Source organism: Triticum aestivum, chromosome 2B, assembly GCF_018294505.1.
Source record: "Triticum aestivum cultivar Chinese Spring chromosome 2B, IWGSC CS RefSeq v2.1, whole genome shotgun sequence".
Classification (NCBI taxonomy): Eukaryota; Viridiplantae; Streptophyta; class Magnoliopsida; order Poales; family Poaceae; genus Triticum; species Triticum aestivum.
This window is the reverse complement of record NC_057798.1, coordinates 122,190,855-122,213,530: the sequence shown is the minus strand read 5'-3', so window position 1 is coordinate 122,213,530 and position 22,676 is coordinate 122,190,855. Positions and strand designations below refer to the sequence as shown.

General features: G+C 47.3%; 1 non-coding gene across 1 annotated transcript; it reads right to left on the bottom strand.

The window, feature by feature from the left end:
• Window positions 1-17,934: 17,934 nt before the first annotated feature.
• LOC123047768 (small nucleolar RNA R71) lies at window positions 17,935-18,045 on the bottom strand. Its single transcript, XR_006423132.1, has one exon. It is a non-coding gene; the product is annotated as a small nucleolar RNA R71 (small nucleolar RNA).
• Window positions 18,046-22,676: the final 4,631 nt, after the last annotated feature.

Below are 22,676 nucleotides of genomic sequence, written 5' to 3'. Positions count from 1 at the left end.
GAACAATGAGCGGTGGTGTTGCCTCTGGATGAACAAGAACTCGTGGTGTGGAGGGCTGGATGAATAGTAGATGGTGGAGGGGTGGCCGTGGAGGGGTGGTTGAACAGGACCCCGTGGTGTGGAGGGCTAGATGAACAGTAGACGATGGAGGGTGCCCATGGAGGGGTGGTTGAACAGTAGCCGGTGGAGTAGTGCGCGGTGGAGGCTGGTCGAACAGGAGCCCGTGGAGGCTGGAGGAGGTCGACGGTAGCCCGTGGAGGCTGGAGGAGGTCGACGGTGGAGATGAACAGTATCCCGTGGAGTCCCGTTTTGCAGTACGCCACACCCCTCCCCCTCATTTCGACCGTAGCGCTCCAACACAAGTCTGTTTCGTCCGTTTTGTGGTACGCCACACCGCTCCCGATCAACAGGACCCCCGTTTCGGCCGTAGGAGGTCTGTTTCATCCGTTTTGCAGTACGCCACACCCCTCCCGATCAACAGGACCCCTGTTTCAACCGTAGGAGGTCCGTTTCCTCCATTTTGCGGTACGCCAGGCCCCTCCCGATCAACAGGACCCTGTTTTGAATGTGTTCGGTTGAACACAAGGCCGTTTCCTCCGTTGTGCGGTACGCCAGGCATCGTTTCCATCGCCTTTTCCGTCCAAGCCCTCCCGATGAACACGACCATGCATTCCGTTCCGACCCAGCCGGTTGGCTCCCCATGAACACGACGATGATGCTGTTTCTCCGTTCCGACCCAGCCATGTACGTATGCGCGAGTAGGCGTTCGAGACCCTGCCCATATGTATGTACGTGGCCGTATTTTCTTTCTTGCACCCTCGCCAATGTACGTACATGTACATGCTACGTGCGCGCCTCTACTATGACACGTGCGCGCCTCTACATCTACGACATGTGCGTGCCTCTACATCGACCAGTATGTACGTACACGTCCGCGACCAGAATGACAACGCTACGTACACTTCCACCAGGTGGGTCCCGACTGTCAGGCACTTCCTTGCGTGTGAAGATGTAGCTGGTGGGTCCCAGCAGTCAGGGGGTGAATCATTTTTTTTTGCCCGGACGCACTTCCTTGCGTGCGAAGGTGTAGCTGGTGGGTCCCAGCAGTCAGGGGGGAAACGTTTTTTTCACGAAATATGGTGGCCCGTCCGGTGGGTCCCCGCTGTCAGGTGGAGGAATAATTATTCTGCGCGTAATAAGGAGGCATTTCCTTGCTGCGGCCGTGGACCCAACTGTCAGCCTCTCCACGTACAGTCCACGTCCAATGGAAGCCGTTCCTTGACCACGTTGACCATGCCGCATCAAGAGCACCAGGGCGGTGGACGACGGCGAGGCCTAGGAAGGGGACGACGCGGAACTGGGGAAGACGCGGTAGTGGATGCCCACGCGTAGAGGAGTACGAGGGTTCACTGGTTCGCTGCGGTGTGAGGCTGCCGTCGCCGCAGAATAACAGGGGGTGTGGGTGAGTAGAGGGATGGCCTGGCCAGCGGTGGGAGTAGTAGGGGCGGTGAGCCTCCGCCGCATCGCAGCCGGCCACGGGAGGCAGGAGCACGAGGCATGACCGGCGCTGGTTTGGGCGGCTGGAGCAAGAAGACCAGAGGTTGAAGAACCACTACGGCCGTTGGATGGACATCGTACGGTCACTGGATCTAGAATCATGCATATTGACTAAGTTGACAAAGCCCTCCGTCCCCGTCAACTTAGTAGGCCCACAAGTCAGCCTGCCACTATACTGGGTCCCAGCTAACAGGGGGAGTATTCGTTTTTTTTGTGCGTAATAAGGAGGCACTTCCTTGCGTGCGAAGATATAGCTGGTGGGTCCGAGCTGTCAGCGGCGGTAACATTTTTTTCGCGAAATACTGAGACCCTTTCTGTGGGTCCCCGATGTCAGGTGGAGGAATCATTATTTTGCGCGTAATAAGGAGGCATTTCCTTGCGTGCGGCCGTGGACCCAACTGTCGGCCTCTCCACGTATAGTCCACTTCAGATGCATGTCGGTCATTGACCATGTTGACCAGGCCGCGTCGAGAGCACCAGGGCGGTGGACGACAGCGAGGGCTAGGAAGGGAACGACACAGAAGCAGGGAAGACTCAGCAGTTGTTTCCCACGCGGAGGGGAGTACGACTGAACGAGGGTTTACTGGTTCGTCTACCGTCGCCGGAGAATAACAGCAGGTGTGGGTGAGTAGAGGGATGGCTAGGCCAGCGATGGGAGTACGATGGGGCGGTGAGGCCTGTGCGGCAGCACAGCCGGCCGTGGGAAGGAGGGAGCAGGCAGTCCCGCCGGCGCTTGTTTGAGCGGCTGGAGCAGGAAGAGAAGAGATTGAAGAAGCACGATGGCCGTTGGATGGCCATCCAACAGTCACTGCTTGTGCGTCAACCTTTTTTTTAGGAAAGCCTCAAATCGGTGGGGCGGTGAGGCCTGTGCGGTAGCACAACCGGCCGCGGGAAGGAGGGAGCAGGCAGTCCCGCCGGCGCTTGTTTGAGCGGCTGGAGCAGGAAGAGAAGAGATTGAAGAAGCACGGCGGCCGTTGGATCGCCATCCAACAGTCACTACTTGTGCATCAACTTTTTTTAGGAAAGCCTCAAATCTGTGGAAAACAGCATACAACCCATCTACCATTATTTCTAATAATTTACAGCCCATTTGCTAATTCTTAAGGTTTTGTTTGGAGCCCATATTCTTTTTGTTAGCATTACAACCCATATTGTGGCCACGGTTAAAAAATTATATGAAATTTTGCATATTTCAGTGCGGTCCGAACTGTTTTTAATCCCGAAATTTCGACTCACATTCAAACTGAATTGAAAACTAAATGTATATCAATATAAAATCTAACAAATTATCCATGCATAAAAATTAATGTAATTTAAAATCTCGAAATGAAGAAAAGATATTTGAAACTAATTGTCGCTTTGATGTGTTTTAAAAATGTACAACCCATTTCTCATTACTAATGGGCCATTTTCTCGGCCAGCCGAATGAAAGCTGTCCTCGTCTTGAAGGATTTGCAGCCCAACAGGCCTGACGAAGCGACTTACTTGGCAAATCACAAAAAACTGGGTTGTGGCCATTGACCCAGCTGTCAGCCTCTCCACGTATAGTACTCTTCCGATGGAAGTCGTTCCTTGACAATGTTTACCACGCCGTGCGGAGAGCACCACGGTGGTGGACGACGGCGAGGCCTAGGAAGGGGACAACGCGGAGCCGGGGAAGACGCGGCAGTGGAAGCCCGCGCGGAGAGGAGTACGAGGGTTCACTGGTTCGACTGCGGTGTGAGGCTACCATCGCCGAAGGGCCTAGCCAGCGGTGGGAATAGTAGGGGCGGTGAGTCCTCCGCGGCAGCACAGCCAACCACGGGAGGCAGGAGCATGAGGCACGACCGGCGCTGGTTTGGGCGGCCGGAGCAAGAAGACCAGAGGTTGAAGAAGCACTACGGCCATTGGATGGACATCGTACGGTCACTGGAGCTAGAATCGTTCATATTGACTAAGTTGACAAAGCCCTTCATCCCCGTCAACTTAGTAGGCCCACAAGTCAGCCTCCCACCAAGGTGGGTCCCAGCTAGCAGGGGGAGTATTCATTTTTTCTGTGCGTAATAAGGAGGCACTTCCGGTGGGTCCGAGCTGATAGCGGGGGGGACGTTTTTTTCACGAAATACGGTGGCCTGTCAGGTGGGTCCCAGCAGTCAGGGGGCAAACATTTTTTTCGCAAAATACGGTGGCCCGTCCAGTGGGTCCCTGCTGTCAGTTGGAGGAATCATTATTTTCTGCGTAATAAGGAGGCACTTACTTGCTGCGGCCGTGGACCCAGCTGGGACTCTCCACATATAGTATACTTCCGATGGAAGTCGTTCCTTGACCATGTTGACCTCGTCGCGTTCCGTTGCATGCATGCGTCCATGGGCGTGGAGCGTCCCCACTGTCAGCCTCTCACATACAGTCATCTTTCGATGACTCTCGGTTGTTGACCACATTGACCACACCGTGTTGAGCGCACCCAGACTGGAACGACCTGGAGATGGGGATGACGGGGCAGTGGAGTCGCAGATGGAGAGGAGTGGGAAACTTCAAAGGTTCGGGTGCGCGGCAGCATAGCCGCGGTGCCGCCCACGGGAGATAGGAGCAAGAACAGAGGTTGAAGGAGCACGGCTGTTGGATTAACATCCAACGGTCCAGCTGCTAGAATCATTTGTTGATTAAGTTGACAAAGCCGTGCATACACGTCCGCTTAGCAGGCCCACAAGTCAGTCACCAAATCTGACGGGTCCCAGCTGTCAACGGGATGAATAATTTTTTTCGCAAAACAAGGAGGCGCTTCCTTCCGTGCGAAGATACAGCCGGTGGGTCCCAACTGTCAGGTGGAGGAAAAAAATCAACTTAATAAGGAGGAACTTTCCTTGCGTGCGACCATGGACCTCATGGGTCCTAGCCGTTAGGCTCTCCACGTACAGTCCTCTTCCGATGACTCTCGTTTGTTGACCACGCCGCACCAAACACAGCGAGGCGATGGACGACGGGGAGGCCCCGGACAGGAACGACTCAGAGATGGGAGAACGCGGCAGTGGAGTCGCAGATTGAGAGGAGGACAAGGGTTACAACTGGTTCTATTACAATTCATATCAAACTTAGTTTCACATGACACGTTCATATTCATAGCCAACATTCACTATCAACAACTCAAAAGATTCATATATACACAAGCTCAGCATGTCTATGCATCCAAATGATTGATAGATCACATGACAATATTCATACATAATTCACAAAAAGATTCAGATATACACATGTTCAGTATGTTTATGCATCCAAATGATTGAGATCACAGCCAATATGATCCATGGACGAACTTTAATTACCTAGGGTACAGACTGGTAAATGGTGTTCAATCAGAGGTACTTCTTGCTAAAATTAGTTCTTGTACGAGTAAATTTTCGAGTACATAAGAGGCAACACAGACAATCTGAACTTTGCTTGTAGGTTTATCCTCAAATAGTGGCCTCGTGCCGACGGAGGTTTGAGCAACTTGGCCACTACTTTCATCCAACTAGTTTACTGGCTCATCTTGGTCGTGTATCTCGCCAAAATTCTACATTGTAGATGAGAAAGGAGGCGGTTGAGAAAATGAACCACCCGAATTTTTTGTGCAGTTCAACTGAAATGGAGCATCCTTGGCGTGCAGACTATTAAGTCCCAGATGAATATACGCGTCAACCAACTTGTCTGGAATCTTTAGACTCCATGCCATATAGTTCGCTACCATATGTGCCGATAACCAAAAGGCACAAGTTGTGACCAAAGACTGGACTGCGTTTTTCTGGGCTATGCACCAAGCAATATTTTTGGCGTTCATTCTCCTAATACTTGGAGTTTGACAATTGGTTGACGCCGGTTGATACTGGAATGAATATAGGCACTTCTTGTCAACATCGATGCTTGTCTGAGTGAACTTTGGAGTACATAGCAGCAGCATAAGTACCTGCCCATCTGATCATTTTGTGCAGTTCTACTGAAATCACCCAATGTAATGATTTGCCTGCGAGTTCAGGCTCCAAATTACTCCTTTATGAAATCGGCAAACAGTAGCACAATACCAAATTACCAATACATATGACAGGCACAATAATCAGGATAAAGACCAGTACCAACCTGCGTGAGGTAGCATATCAATTACTATTTCCTTTGACTAGAAGCCGAGATAAGCCAAGCGACTGACAGCAAAGGAAGGAAGAAAGCGGAGATTAGTGACTGACAAGAAAGGACGGAAGCTTTCGAGGCAATGAAGCACCCAAAGTTTTTGTGCAGTTCCACCAAAATCGAGCATCCCTGTTGGCACATATATTGAGAGAGTGAGATTACTGTAATAGTGGGACTAGTTGATGAAACATACACTAAAAAATAGAAGCACCCTCATTATCTTAATGGGCAAAGTTAGCAACATAGTAGTCTTGCTTAAAGAGAGGTATTAGTTTATTTAATCAGTGCCAATTAGCTCAACTCAACACTCAAAGCATTGCCATTTATCATAGGCTGCAAAACTTAAAAGTGCAAAGATAAAGGAGTTTCTCATGACAGTAGCACGATACAAATAGAGATGACAGCAAACTAATATGGATGAAGGCCTTAGGCCCGTACCAACCTGAGAAAAAAAGCTTATTCATGTAGTCCCATAAGAGATGATAAAGCACTCACTGGAATCACACAATAGTATATATTTTTGTGCACTTCAAATGTATGGTTGAAATCACTCTTGTTTACCAGTGCTAAGAATATATCGAAACATTATCAAGAACTTCCAGCAGAGTTAAAGCACTGGCTGGGATACAGTTCATTGTATTGTCTTGTGTAGTTCCACTAAAATGTATGATTGGCACAACATGATTCCTGTTTGCACAAGTAGGAACAAGGTGAAACCTTCATTAGCTTAGTGAGAAAGGATAGGAAGACATTAGCATATTACTCAAACAGTAGCATCAAATTCATGATGGACAATACGCAAAACATTGCCTCATTGAACCAATGGCAATAAATTGACATGCAAAACAATAGCACTATTATGTCATGACACTAATAATATTCTCTCCCTGCTCCACCACATGATTCACCTCCATAGACAAACATTCAAACGTACATGATTCAGCATAGGGTCCTACTAAAGATTTGTTTAACTCCAACAGGAAAATTAGGCAGTAATAAATTAGTGGTACTTAAGTGCTCCTAATTAATTAAGTGAGACAACAGAAGTGGAAGGGCTCCCTGGAGGATCGTCTCACATGTAAGGTAGTCGTTGCCGGAGCCCTTGAATAGCCTCGACCGAGGCCTCTGGCTTCAGCAAGATCGCCTTGGCACTGTTTCTTCTTCTTCTTCTTCTTCCTCTTCATGCTATGTTTCTCTTTCTCCTCACTAGTTGGTGAAACCAAGTACATGATTGGCCTTCTAATTCAGAATTGGTTTTGTCAGTGAGGGAGTACAAGTGTACTAGTAAAAAAACAGCATTATTTTCTCATGGCAGTCGGAAAATAGAGATGAACACATGCATTAAATATCATTCTTACCTAAAGGAATGTTATGGCGCCAATATGGATGATGAGGATTGGAACACAGATCTCCCTTTGTGCAGTTCCACCAAAATTAACCAACTATTCCATCTGACATTCCAGTTAAACAGCACAAAAGTGACTTCTTTTAAGAAGAGTTTTGTGCAGTGCACCAAAAGGTCACAACAGCAACCAGGTGAATTGGATATCCCTGTTTGCACAAAAAGGCACAAAGGTAACAGTCAGAGTCTCAAACAATTACAGGAAAAAACATTTGGCTAAACTTGTCAGAGTCTCAAACAATTATAGGCAAAAACAGTGGCATGGCTTCATTTTTACCAGGGACATTATATTAAGAACAGCTAAGGCTGCGTTCGGTTCACAGGTTTGGTGTAGGATTTTTGTAGGAACACAATTCCTACCGTATTCTTTCCCTTCCAACTTTTCGGAACATGGGAAAGGTGAATAGTGTTTCATAGGAAAGCTGGTCTGGTAGTACTGATTCCATCGGATTAGAAACATCCACGCGTTGCTCATTTTTTGGGCGGAAGCCTGAGGCAGGTGCTCGCTGCCATGCGTTAGACAGGTTGTTGTGCTATGTTTGCCGGAATAAAAAATCAACCTATGTGTGGTACGTGAGGTGAGGACAAGAGTAGTCACTGTGCAGCTGAATAAACAAATAACATCTCATACTGCCAAGCATGCTACTCTAAAAAAACAAATCTGTACATTTCGTAGTGCATCCGAACACATTCTCTTGAGAGTTTCATCCGGTTCGCTGTTCCATAGTTTTATACCTACATTCCTTTCCTATTCCTCTATTTTGATCAAGACCTATGTTTTCTGCCCCTTTATTCCGACCGGAGCCTAAATATTTGGTATAAGGGCATGGGACAGTGGGTGCACCAGCAGTACAGCACCATGTACATAAATAGGGGCATAAAGTGGTGATTCATAGTTTGTTGCCCCGAGAAACAAACATCCAAGAAACATATCTGGGTTGGTCCCATTTTTGTTCACTCTAGCCACCTACTCCTATGTGTGGATAGCAAATCTAGTCCTGGTCATAGCACTGTGTACAGCGTTACCCTTATATTTCCCTTTTCGACCAAGAGACTGGTTGGATGACCAGTCTGTACTACTTTCATCCCCTTTCCTTCCTGTTTGTACCAAGTCCGATGTACATACTAAATTCCCCCACCCCCACTTTATTTCAATGACAAGTATTTTCGTACGGAGGGAGTACAAGATTTGACTCCATGAAGTAGCTTTACCTCTAACAATAGGAAAAAAAAGGTGACGTTGGACCATCCGATCGAGAGGGGCTGAGAGGTAGAAAATGATGCACATGCAGCGACGTAGCAAGCTGGGGAAGTAGAGCTAAGGCGGTTTCGAACGAAGATATAGCTGAAGGTCGTCGGGATGTGGATAGGTGGGCGGCGGGAGGCCAGATCCGCTCACGGGAAACGACGAAGGGATCGGAGGACCTCCCGCGCCGGCGCTCGGCTAGAGATAACGGTGCGGCCGGCAGTGGGTCTCCTCCCTCGCTGTCGACGACAGCCTAAACGCTGCCCCTCCTCCCCTTCACCGGCGGAGGGGGGTATGTCCGAATCTGTAACTAGCAGTGAGGATAGAAAGCCAGTGTTTTTTGAAGGGAGAAAGATAGGGTTACTACCCCTATCGTGTTTAGATCTGGAGAGGACGAGAGTGTGTGAATAGAGCAGCCCTAGCAAGCAAGCGCGGAGGCTCCGGCCTATATATAAGTAGTGGGGTAGTTTTCCTTTTTCACTCCATCAAAACAATCGTTTAAAATTGTTACTATACTACATGCCAGGTCGCGGGTTTTTTTAGTTGTTGATTGTTTTTTTGAGATAGCTACCCGCTTGTTCCAAGTGGTGTTACGGTGTGCCAGGTTGCACTTTGTATCGTTCAAGTCTGGTAGTACTACAAGTCCCTCCATTAAATGAACAACCACCCCCTCATAAAAATTGTGAACAAGCCCACGGCTAAAATTAGCGGAAACGTGGGTTGCCCCAACATGCATTATTATTTATATTTTCTACTCCCTCCATTCCTAAATATAAGTCTTTTTTATTAGCCACACCTAAGACAAGAATTTTTTATTAGCAGTGAACCCCACATGTCATAGAGACAAAAATTGTGGCAAGATTCCCTTAGGCAAGCCAAAGTGTGTCTAACAATTTGAGCAACTCAGGTTAGGCAAGTCTGGCAAGTGTGGGAAAAATAATGTGGCAACATAAGACAAACATAGTCACAACCCAAACAGCCCCGTGATATTTTGTGACAAGCATGAAAATTTGGTTAGTTAAATTTATAGTCAAAATTTGGCAAGGTGCATCAAATCAACACATGCAAGTATCAAAAGGAAAGTCACGGCATGCATGCATGCGTTGTACTCCCTCCGTTTCCAAATATAAGTCTTTTTAGAGATTGCAACAAGTGACTACTCCCTCCGTTCCTAAATGTAAGTCTTTTTAGGGATTCCACTACAAACTACATATGGATGTATATAGACATATTTTAGAGTGTAGATTCACTCATTTTGTTTCGTATGTACTCCAGTTCATAGTGAAATCTCTAAAAAGACTTATATTTTGGAACGGAGGGAGTACATACGAAGCAGAATATGTCTACTCCTACATACGAAGTAGCCCATTTGAAATGTGTAAAAAGAGTTTTATCGAATGCAGTGCTTTGATGTGTCGCGTCAACTCGTACAAGCCCGAGAAATTTGATTACTACGACGCCCTCTCCCTCGCGGACTGAGCTCCGATGCCTTAACTGCACCTGCCTTTGGCTGCATGACAGGTGGGCCAACCACCTGTTGGGCCCACCTGTCATGGACGCAAAGGCAGGAGCAGTAAGTAGAAGCTTTCGCTACACGCTATCCCTCCCGCACGAGGTGGACGGACATGCAGCAGTGGATTCGATACTGTAGAAGTAGGAGTAACATCATTGTTCGTCTTCTCGAAGAGGTGAAGAGCCAAGTGCAAACCGAACGTGGCAGTTGCGAACGCTCACGTGGTGCGGTTCCTTGGAGTACTAGCCAGGCTCTTGCATGAGAAAAAATTGCTATTGTTTAACAATTAAACTCCATTATCCATTGGTTGATACTCATTCTGCATAGGTCCACGCGCTTAGCACCATTTCCTCCTGGGGTCACCAATGTTTATTTGCTAATTAATAGCATTCCATGCAATGCACTAGCCATTGCAAGTCATTAAAAGCATGCACACCTCTCATCTCTTATTGGTTGATACGTATGTTAAGAAACAAGAAACAAGGTAGAAGTTAATGCACCGCGCCTAAGTGTTTTGGGACTATTTGATTTTCGTAAGAAGACTTACACACCTAGACGGAGGGAGTAGTATAGACCTGTAAACCGGAAAGGAGTATTTGCCTTTCTAGAGATTTCAACAAGTGACTAGACTTAGGCTAAAAAACAAGTGACTAGACTACACTGTGTGTAGTACCCCCTCCCCTCTGGTTTATAGGGCTCAAATATCAAATCTCATGAACCAAGGCATTTTGCGATTGGAGGAATGTATCTCGTACTTTACAAAACTACCCTAATTAAACTCATGGATTAATTACGTAGTTCTCTTGCTTTCCTCTCCGCGTTGGTCGCGGTGCACAATATTGAGGCTAGCCATAGTGGGAGTAACTTAGGTAGTAACTTAACACATCCCAAGACAATTTTGCTTATGTGGCAAGTATTTAATGAGGAAAGAGGTGCTTGTGGTAACATAATATGTTACTGTAACATAGCGCTTTCCGAGGCAAAATGAGTCTATGAGATAATAAATGAAGCAATCTATGATACTACTACTATGTTACTTTGCACTATGGAGGTAGTAACTTACACTAGTGTCATATGCATGACACTAGTCTAAGTTACTCCCCACCATGACCAGCCTGAGAGAGTGCTTTGATATGTTTTAGTCTCATGACTAAAAGTAGTGGGACTAAAACTTGTTAGCCTCATCCATGCTTGGATCGAAATACTAAAAAGACTAAAATCAAGTTAATGACATTTCAAAGCATCCGGGCCCGCGTGCCATCCACCAAATCACAGCGAGGTGCTACAGTCGAGACTCACCTGTCACCCCGGTGTGGCCATCATGACCCGTCATATCACAAAACCCACACCTTTACTAGCAGTGGTAAGGTGGCCTCCAAGTTGGACTGGACGAAGCAACCGTCATTTCATTGGAACGCTCGTTCAAGCCCTTTCTTCCCTTTCTTGAAGAAAACCTCACTCCAGGCTACTCACTTCTGCCATTTTTCTTCTCTACCGATGAAAGAAAGGTGGGCGAATCAGTTATGCTGCTATATTTTCATTCCAATAATCTTCTTTTTGCGAAGCACCGACCGATTCTCACATCCTATTCTTTTCCCGTTTTCATTGCGATTGTGGTTTCCTTTCGATTGCTTTTTGTTTGTCAGCTTATTGATGGATCCTGGAGCACTAGGCAAAGAGTTGCCAGCGGACAACCCACTGGAGACAGCGATCTTCAGGAAGCAAGCACCGACCAACGAGTTGACCATGTTGGAGGGCCAACCCATGGAGACGAAGAACTCCAAGAAACAAGCACTGACCAAAGAGTTGAGGATGTTGGCGGACGAACTCCTCAAAGAAAGTTGGAAGAACAGCAAGGGCCCCACCGTGCCTACCCCAGGAGCTCTGATTGCCACCTATGTGAGGCTCAAGACCGAGTTTGAGGAGATAGTCACCGTTGAGAAGCAGTATTCCCCTGGTAAGGTGATGGCCCCCATCGAGGACGAGGAGATGGCCCCTGGAGGGATGAGATCCCCCGGTGAGCTGCACAAGGTAAAAAATAATGGCTTATTACCATAGTTGTGGTTTTTGATTATTTGCAATGTGCTTGCTTTTTGATTATTTGCAATGTGCTTGCTAATATGTTAGTGTTGTGTAGGTGTCGGTGGTTGTCCTTGATGATTCCGATGTCGTGGCCCATCTTGTTGGCATCACCCCGGAGATTGATTCTGATACTGCTGTCCATCCTGTGGACATCGCCCCAGAGATCGATTCTGATGTCGCGGTAAGTCCCGTGGATATCGCCCCAGAAATCGATTCCCATGCCGCTGTCCGTGTTGTGGTCATTGCCTGAGAGATCGATGATAAGAAATAGTTGGTCACGCTAATCCTTCAGGGTAGTTTTCATTGCCCTGTGTTTAATTACCAGAACGGTGCGTGTTATCAAATCATCTTAGGGCTAGTGCACTGTCTTGTGTGGGCGGATCTTGCTACTTTTGTTTGATAGTGAATCATGCGATGAATCATGCGAACCCTCTCCGAGTTATGGAAACAGATGTATCCTCACCAGCTTTTGATGTAATATATGGCATGCTTAGATGTAAGTTTGAACTGTTTATCATATCAACAAGGCTTGTTTGATGATTCTTGGTGTTAGTAGGCTAGCTACTGTGCGAGCTATAGTACTTGCAAAACACTCACCGAAGAGAAATGTTGGGGCTGATGAGCTCGTGGTACGCTTATACTTATCCCTCGTCGATCAACCAATAGCCCTAGCTCCTAAAATTGTAGGCTTAGCGATCGGTCAGATAATAGTCGACATACATTCAGGCCTCATTTGGTTCATAGGGTAGGAAAATCGTAGCAAAAGTACAGAGAACATGCAACACAAAATCATAGCAGTGCAGAGACGTACTCCCTCCATTCCAAAATAGATGACCTAGGCAGGCTAGTTTGGCCTAGTGGGTTTCAGTGACATGACGTGGTACAGTGCCGTCCAGTCTTCGCGTGTGGTAGCAGTATTGCGGGTACAGTAAGTTTTCTTGAAGAAGCGGAATTCAACGAAGTCATGATGGTTCCTTCGTCCGAACAACTTATGGTGGGAAAGGTTGGGCCTGCGATACGACCGGGGTAGACCAGGATAATTTTGTGCATGGCAGGTGGACCAGGATGGTTGATGTCCAATATGTCGGCGAATGAAAGTATTCTTTCCGATATAGACGACGAGCAACGAGTATTCATTGTTTATTCTTGATGAAAGCTATTGTCTCCACTGTTACTCCCTGACTTTGTCAATGCCTCTCTCTCCTCCACATAAGCGGGGACTACTTGCTATGCATGCAGCGGGCAGTTGGCGTCTTGAGGGGCCAGGGCGGTGAGAGCGGGCTCCAGAAGCGGTTCGGACTCCAGCATGGCCCACCTCACATTATCACCATATATTTCTTGGAGTCCGTGCGCGGCGAGCGGGCGATCTCTTCTCCCTCCCCCGTTTCTCTCTTCTCAGCCGACACCCGCCGAGTAATTAGATTTTGGCTATCGACGATTTATTCAATTACGGTCCCACATGTCAGTGAAATTGCAAGACAACCGTGTCCCCTTTGGTAAGCGGCGTGCGAGCCGGACTGTCGGGGTTGCGACGCGTATGAGTCGTAAGTGTGCTGCCTTTTCCTTTAGAACTTGCGAAGCGTAACATTTTCGCACGATCGATCGATAGAAATCCAGAACAAAATGATGAGGGCGGTGCTTTCCCGCTCGTTAGGCGGGCTAGTTCGAGTGATATGATGTGCTACAGTGCCGTCCACTTGCTCCATTTTTATGTAAGCAAGAGTTTACACTTGTACGCGGGAGGAGTGTGAAACACCGTGGATCTGATTTTGATCGAGGGATAACTGTTCCCTGCCAAATAATGGAGGATTGTTAGCGATTATAGCATGATAGTTAGGGCATCTCCAGCGCTGGCCCACAAATTTACACATGCATCTGTCCGAGGACACTGATGGATGCCATCCGATGCTGCCCGCATACCTTTCGACAACTATATGAACTAACCGGACGAAATTCGTGCAAACAAAGAAAATTTCAAATTAACCGGATGAAATTCATTACATTTCGAAAACTTTTCCTACAAACTGGACGAAAGTCATTACATATTTTGCACAAACCATACTAAACCTACTTTAAACCTAATCTAAACGATCGCCGGCGCCCGACCACCAAGTCCGGCCATGAACCCGAGAAAGCCAGCCTTTGCCTCCTCCTCCTCCGGCTGGAGCATAAGGTTATGAAGATTTCCGCCTCCACGTCACCGTCAAGCGGCTAATCGGCCGCCGAAGTTTACCCCACCAAGCTTGGCGTCGACTGAGTGGAGTAGCGGTGGCCTTCCCGGGACCAGAGCGGCGGCAACCTACCGTGTACTACTCTTCCTCGCTGCCGGTTGCGCCCGCGCACATGCACCAACTTCGTGGTCGTGGTGGCGGAGGGCGGCCTGGGGGTGCCGGCGATCTCCTTCGTTTGCTCCTGCGACAGTATGTCGAAGAGAGCTTTGGAGCGCGCCTGGAGCGGAGCCGCCGATGTCCCTCTTCTGCTCCTGTGACAGTATGTCCAAGAGAGCTTCGGAGCGCCACGAGGCCATGGTTGAAGTGGTGCCGACAGAAGGAAGGGACCGGAGGAGAATAAGTGTGGGTCTTTGGCTATGGCTGGGAGCTAGGGCTCAAGTTAATATAGCTGGCAAATGGCAATGAGCCGCGGCAGACGGATGGACAACTGGCGCCGGAGTAGGTTCGTCGGGCGTGAATGCGGACGCTGCTTCAGTGACTTAACTGCAGATGCGTTTGGGTGACTGACATGTGGGCCCAACGGGCGTCTGGCCCGCATGTCAGTGACACACCAATTGCACCTGCAGTTAAGTCCAGTGAATGCGGCATTGACATTCTAGAGAGACGGTGACCGTTTCAGGCGCATGCGGACTGTTTGACTGGTCAACCATACAAATATGGAGCTATACACTGAGCCAGCGACCGTATAATCACCATATCTCGTATACAATGATCAAAGTGAGCTATCAAGACAAGTTCGATGACCGCCAATGCATTTTACTCGGTAATAAATGACCAGGATTGAAGGGGAATCCTAATTTGCTTTGTCTTTTGTCCTTGAGCTCTTGACAAACCAATGCACTATACGGTTGTCCGGCCACTCCACCCCAGAGCTCTCACCAAGCGTCGTTCATGCCACTGCGCCGCACACTAACCGGTAAGGCACCAATGGCATCCCGCCGCGCCGAGTTCCTCGCCGCCAACGAACGCACACAAAATGGTAGGGAAGCGATGGCATCCTGCCGTGCCGAGTTCATCGCCGCTCGTGACCTCACAACTACGTGGGAGGAATTTGAAGATGCCAAGGCCGAATGGGCGGTAGAGCAAGAGGCGGCCAAAGCCGCACAGGGGGAGCGTAAAAGTCAGAAAGCACTCAAGAAAAGAGAGGCCCGCCGCCGCAAGAAATAAAAGGACGCACGCGCTGCTGCGGAGAGGTCGGCGGAGATCCAAGCACGGTGGGGTGTCGCCGAGAAAGCCGGGAAGGAGAACGACGGCGTCTGGCCAGCATGTGAGAAGTAGTAGTACTAGTAGTTAGTGTGTGTGTCTGTGTCTGAGTACGAGCATGTACGAGTACTACTAATTACTACTGTAGGTTTTAGAGCAAATTACCAGTACATTAGCCTAGACTAAGTGGAAGAATTCCTATCCTATGCATCAAATGGCATCTCTTTCTCTATAGGAATTGAGATGCATGTCATCTCACTTCCTATGATTTTCATATTCATATCCTATGAACGAAAGGAGGCCTCTGTTGGAGTAAATACTGTAGCTAGCAGTACTGCTGGTACAGTAGCTTTCTTCAAGAAGCGGAATTCAACGAAGTCATGATGGTTCCTTCGTCCGAGCAACTTCAAAGTGGGAAGTGGGCCTGTGATTTGACGGCTCATTAGTCATTGTTACTGCGGCGCGACGACCTGGGTGACTCTCCCTTGGAGTTCTGCGTGCATGGCAAGTGGACCAGGATGGTCGACGTCCCACATGTTGGCGAACGGAAGTATTCTTTCCAATATCGAGGAGCAAGGAAACCGCATGGTATAGTATCAATCTGATTGGTTCGTGATCAACACATTTCACATACATCTTTTGGCACTGAAATATGCGGTTTATTGAGTTATATTCATTCATTTCTTGCTATGAATTGTTGAATTTGTGAATGATAATCATATAAAGGGGTCATTTACTACTCAGTGGTTTGTTTTGCTGAAAAGTGCGAGAAGGAACTATAAACTTCAAGATACGGACTAAGTGGCTAAGAGAACAAAGAAGAGGAGGAAGAATGGACTTGTGCGAGAAGAAACAAAGTAACCAGAGGGGCTAGCCAAAGAAGAGAGGGACGAACTTGGGAAGAAAGAAGATAAGTAGGAGGGCAAAATTGCAAAGTGGCAGATCACATCGTGAGCGATAAAAATCCCTAGCACAGCCATCGATCCCCGTTGGGCCTGGCATCTCATCTCTCTCCCTCTCCCCTACTTCTCCACCACCGGCCGCCGCCACGGCCAGGCCGACGTGGTGGTGCACCACCCAGCATCTCCACCTGCTCCACACGCGCCACCGCGCCATCACCAGCATCCACCAGCACCAATCCATTTCCACGCCGCCGCCAGCACACACCGCGCCTCCACTCCACGCTCGCGCGCCCGACCAGACGAGGTGCCTGGTGCTCCGCGCGACCATCCCCACGCTGCTGTTGCTCTTCCCACGTCCCTGATGCTGCTCTGCTTGCGCCCAACCTTGCTGCTGCTCTGAACCTTAACCTCTTGCTACTTCTTCTCTCAATCTCACTGCTGCTCTCTTCTCCCTAAAACTGCTACTGCTCCTTCTCCTCACGTCCCTGCTGTTGTTCCTCTTCTGAACCCCAGCCGCAGCTCTCTTCTTCTCTCTCAAACTTGTTGCTACTCTTTCTCTTCTCCCTCCACGCCTGCTGCTGCTTCCTCTCAACGCCCCTGCTACTTCTTCTTCTTCTCTGAACCTTTTCCAAGTCCCCATGCTACTGCTCTTCCTCTCCAGCGCCTCCTCCTGCTGTCTCTCTCCAGTGCCCCTTTCTGGTTCTTCTTCTCCTCTTTCTTGCTGCGCCCCTCCTCCTCCTTCTCCAACTGCTGCTCCTAATCTTCTCTTCTCCCTCAACGCCTGCTGCTCTTTCTCTCAACGCCCCTGCTACTTCTTTCTTCTTCCACCTACTGCTGCTTCTCTTTAGATCCCCAACTCGCTGCTGCAGTTTCTAGCTCTCTCTCTCTCTTTAATTCACAGGAGTCAGTACTGTACAATATATGATTTGTTCAATTTCAGACTTGTGTTTGTAGTGTTACATTGGTGGTTTGTGAGCTGAATCTTGATACATTGTGTAGAACTTTGTAATATTCAGATTTGATAAGAGTGCTTGCAACCTGCTATATTACAATCGATCACTTTGGCGCCGTTGCCGGGGACTAGCGTCGAGTGACCGTGTTAGGCTATAGACTAGGTTTACTTTAGTTCCTTGTTCAATTCCTCGTGTATTTCATCTTCAGTGTTTTTCTTCTATTTTCCCCCATTGTTGCTTCGGCTTATTAGGATACTAACCTTCTGACTAGTGTTTACTGTTTATGAATGTGTGTAGGGAATCATAAATCTTTACAGGTTGTTCTATAGTTACACTTGGTTAAGATATGGCATTGCTTCGTGATCTTTGGATGCCAAGTAGTCAATGTTATATCACAGGACCGGTTTGGCCAACTATTGAGGTAGAGAATTTTGAGCTGAAGCCTGGTCTTATTCCTTTGGTTCAACAACATCAGTTTGGAGGGTTGCCTAATGAAGATCCTTACGAGCAATTGCTCCGAGTCATGGAGTACTCAGATACAGTAAAGTACCATGGAGTTCCTCAAGAAGCTATCAAGTGCATGCTATTCACATTCTCTCTCCGAGATGGTGCTCGTGCTTGGTATCGATCCTTGCCATCAAGATCATTCGGTTGGAATGAGATATCATGAGCTTTCTTGGATAAATATTTCCCACTACACAAGCAGTCCGCAATTCGAGATGAGATCTTCAATTTCGTTCAGCGTGAAGGTGAGAGCTTGAATGATGCTTGGGAGAGATACAAAGCCTTATTCAGGAGATGTCCTAATCATGGGCTCGAGAGATGGTTAGAGCTGCAGATATTCTATAGAGGATTGACTTCGGACACTCGAGCTTATGTCGATATGGCAGCGGGTGGAGCTATTACAAACAAGACACTTGATGAAGCTTTTCTGTTGATTGAGAGCATAGCTTTCCACCAACTTCAGTGGTACAATAAGAAGCCCACGTCTGATTCATTGGTTTGCTTGCAACAAATCACTACACCTCAGCCACCAATTCTTACACAGAAGCCTGAACCTCTATCTCAGTGTGACAAGATTGAGCTTGCATGGATTATCTTTGACGATGATGACACCATTCTAGTTGACACACACGCTACAGATCATATGGATACTAGTGTTGGAGACTCGGTTTTGCATTGTGATGATTCTTCCATTGATGAGCTAGAGCTGCAGTTAGTTGTTTTTGATATTGAGGAGTCACCTTTAGTTGATATTGATCATGTGCTGCTAAAGCCAGATATGGAGAAGTTCACCTTCGATGATGTTAGCTGTATTGCTTCCTCAACACTTGAGCCTGAGATGGAGAGCTTCATGGTTGAGTATGGCGAGGTGGATTCAGATGTCAAGGAGCCAAGCTCTACTATTTCACTTGTTGACATGAGTCCGGTGGAAATTTCTACTACCACACCTCACTTGGTATCTTCAATTGAGGTAGTCCTGAAGCTTCTTCCCAAGTATCTCAGGTATGATATCAGCTTTCTCGACAAGATATGCCATATCATGGATACTGCCTATGCACCATGTGACTTGTTGTTGATACATGTTCCTGACTTGCTCAATAAATATACTTATATGATAGGGTACTCTATCGATGACTTAGAGGGCATTCTCTCTGTCACTTGTATTGGCTTGGTTGTTGAGTGTTCTTTCAGGTTGATGCTTTTGTACCATTTACTGCGAGTTGACCGAGTTCGAGATGACATTCCCTGGGATCCTGGTGGATTCACGGCATGGTGATGAGGAGAAGCAAGGAGCACACATGAAGAGAGAAGCTGGAGCAGGCATGAGGATAGGGAAGCAAAAGGAGAGGAGTCACAATGCACGAGGAAGGAAAGGAGAAGAGTTGCAGTTTAGAGAGTGTCGAGCGAGTGCTACTTCCTATAAAAACCCGGTGAGCTGTTTCATGACCCATTTCAAGTATATCATCCATTGATGTTTGCTGAATTGAATTGCTATTTGGACTGCATATACCAGTAATGAAATGCTTTCAAGCTAAATTCTACTTTGGCATTTTGAGCTTGATGTGAATTAGTGTACCATGATTTCTGAATGCCTTGTAAACTAGTGATCCACATAATGCCTGCTTTGCTGAAATTAGTGAGAACTATTAGTTTTGAGTGCTCAAATCCCTAGTACACTAGAAAACTTAATCATTTTCTACTTTTACCTCGATACACCTAGATCACCATGTTTAGATGTTGAATTTGTGCCAAGTGTGTTCCCATTGAGAGCAATCACCTAACCACTATGGATTAGCATGCTATGTTCCCTGGATCGGTAGCATGTGAACCAGACATGGAGAAGTCATGATTCCTATTTTTGTGCTTATGCGTTGTTCATTTAAGATTAGTAATAATGAATAAATAAGTCTGGTCTACCTACAGTAGCATGTCATGTTCCCTGGATCGGTGGCATGTGAAATCTGGTAGCTTGGACAGTAATAAATAAATAAAAATGTAATTGTCGAACCAGGTGTATACCATGTTCTCGGGATCGGTGGTATGTTCCTTTGGGGAGACAAACAAAAAAACTAATAATTGGTCGAGCCGGGTGTATACCATGTTCTCGGGATCGGTGGTATGTTCCTTTGGTGAGATCAATAAAATATTATCATTACTTCCTTAAAATCCAATAAGTGCTTCAACCATAATGTTATGTTCCGGGTAATAAGTTTTTTTTGGGATCATGCTCTCTTTAGGAACCTTTGGCACAATCATCATTTGAACTTGTTGATCCACTTTTATCATTGTAAAAGTTTAAAATGATTGAGTCTACTAGTATCCTATTGCTTTGTAGCACTCTTAACCATTGATTTTCACTAGCAAAGTTCGAAGCATGCCTTGTTTGGAGATCTATTTTACCAGGACATTCCTTACTCAGTTTACTATTCATTATCTTGCCTTTGTCATATTCCTTTGCTTGAGGACAAGCAAAGATTTAAGTGTGGGGGAACTTGATCAACACATTTCACATACATCTTTTGGCACTGAAATATGCGGTTTATTGAGTTATATTCATTCATTTTTTGCTATGAATTGTTGAATTTGTGAATGATAATCATATAAAGGGGTCATTTACTACTCAGTGGTTTGTTTTGCAGAAAAGTGCAAGAAGGCACTATAAACTTCAAGATACGGACTAAGTGGCTAAGAGAACGAAGAAGAGGTGGAAGAATGGACTTGTGCGAGAAGAAACAAAGTAACCAGAGGGGCTAGCCAAAGAAGAGAGGGACGAACTTGGGAAGAAAGAAGATAAGTAGGAGGGCAAAATTGCAAAGTGGCAGATCAGATCGTGAGGGATAAAAATCCCTAGCACAGCCACCGATCCCCTTTGGGCCTGGCATCTCATCTCTCTCCCTCTCCCCTTCTTCTCCACCACCGGCCGCCGCCACGACCAGGCCGGCGTGGTGGTGCGCCACCCAGCATCTCCACCTGCTCCACGCGCACCACCGCGCCATCACCAGCATCCACCAGCACCAATCCATCTCCACGCCGCCGCCAGCACACACCGCGCCTCCACTCCACGCTCGCGCGCCCGACCAGACGAGGTGCCTGGTGCCCCGCGCGACCATCCCCACGCTACTGTTGCTCTTCCCACGTCCCTGATGCTGCTCTGCTTGCGCCCAACCTTGCTGCTGCTCTGAACCTTAACCTGTTGCTGCTTCTTCTCTCAATCTCGCTACTGCTCTCTTCTCCCTAAAACTGCTACTGCTCCTTCTCCTCACGTCCCTGCTGCTGTTCCTCTTCTGAACCCCAGCCGCAGATCTCTTCTTCTCCCTCAAACTTGTTGCTGCTCTTTCTCTTCTCCCTCCACGCCTGCTGCTGCTTCCTCTCAACGCCCCTGCTACTTCTTCTTCTTCTCCGAACCTTTTCCAAGTCCCCATGCTATTGCTGCTCTTCCTCTCCAGCGCCTCCTGCTGCTGTCTCTCTCCAGCGCCCCTTTCTGCTTCTTCTTCTCCTCTTTCTTGCTGCGCCCCTCCTCCTCCTTCTCCAATTGCTGCTCCTAATCTTCTCTTCTCCCTCAACGCCTGCTGCTCTTTCTCTCAACGCCCCTGCTACTTCTTTCTTCTTCCACCTACTGCTGCTTCTCTTTAGATCCCCAACTCGCTGCTGCAGTTTCTAGCTCTCTCTCTCTCTCTCTCTCTCTCTCTCTCTCTCTCTCTCTCTTTAATTCACAGGAGTCAGTACTATACAATATATGATTTGTTCAATTTCAGACTTGTGTTTGTAGTGTTACATTGGTGGTCTGTGAGCTGAATCTTGATACATTGTGTAGAACTTTCTAATATTCAGATTTGATAAGAGTGCTTGCAACCTGCTATATTACAATTGATCAGTTCGGAAAAAAATAGTATCACTGCCGATTTATAATTATTTTTTATTTCTGATGAATGCTAGCGTTTCAACTCTTACGACGAAGGGTGCCAAACACGGCACGTGCTGGATGTCTCACACGTCAGCGAAAGGAGTGGGACATGAACAGCGTGGTAGAGCCCGGCGTAAAAAAATAGTGTGGTAGAGCGTCTCCACTTCTTCCACTTCTGGGTCGGAGACCACACGTAGTAGTACTTAGCTGTATGAACGATACAAAGTGCGACCTGGAGAGAAAGACATGTCTAGTTGGAAGGTCTTGGGGCATACACGTAAACAAATATAAAAGTTAATATGTGCCTCCAACTAATATAGTAGTAGTAGAGTACTTAGACACATACTCCATAACATCACCGTGCATTGCACGTACAACATTTAGTGGTAGTACGTAGTAAGAGACAAATGCCGCCCAAGAGTTCCCTTCTCGACCTACTTTTGGGTGTTTGATAGAGTGTATGGAGGGTGCATGAGTCCATACTAGTTTAGCACAAATACACTAGAAGTATGCATGAAGAGGGGTGTTGAGTTGAGCATGCATGAAGAGGGAACAACTATGCTGAGACGAGAACGCAACCAAACACACCCTGTATGCCACGCATGTTCATACCATTTGTGCCTTTCTACTTCACTTACTGCGCTACATTACTTAGGTTTGTACGTCCACTCCTGGGTACATGTCCGTCTCGTAGTTCCAGTGCCATATGTTCTTCATATAGATGGAATGATCGTTGCATAACATGTGCACCTTGATGCTAGATGTCTCGCGTGTTGGCAAAAGGATGAACAAAACTCACGTAAAAAAATAGAGTGGAAGAACATAGATTCCGGACGAACGAGAAGGAGCAAGGAACCTCGTGGTGGAGCGTCTGCACTCATAATATTTAATACTATTCAGCGATATAAAATTAACCAATCATCTCCACAGTGGACTGGAAGAGTACGAAACACGGCAGCCCAGTGTAGTTACATCATACTACTACATGGCTAACCCACGCTATCACCATATTTCTTGGCTTCCGTGCGACACCTATCTC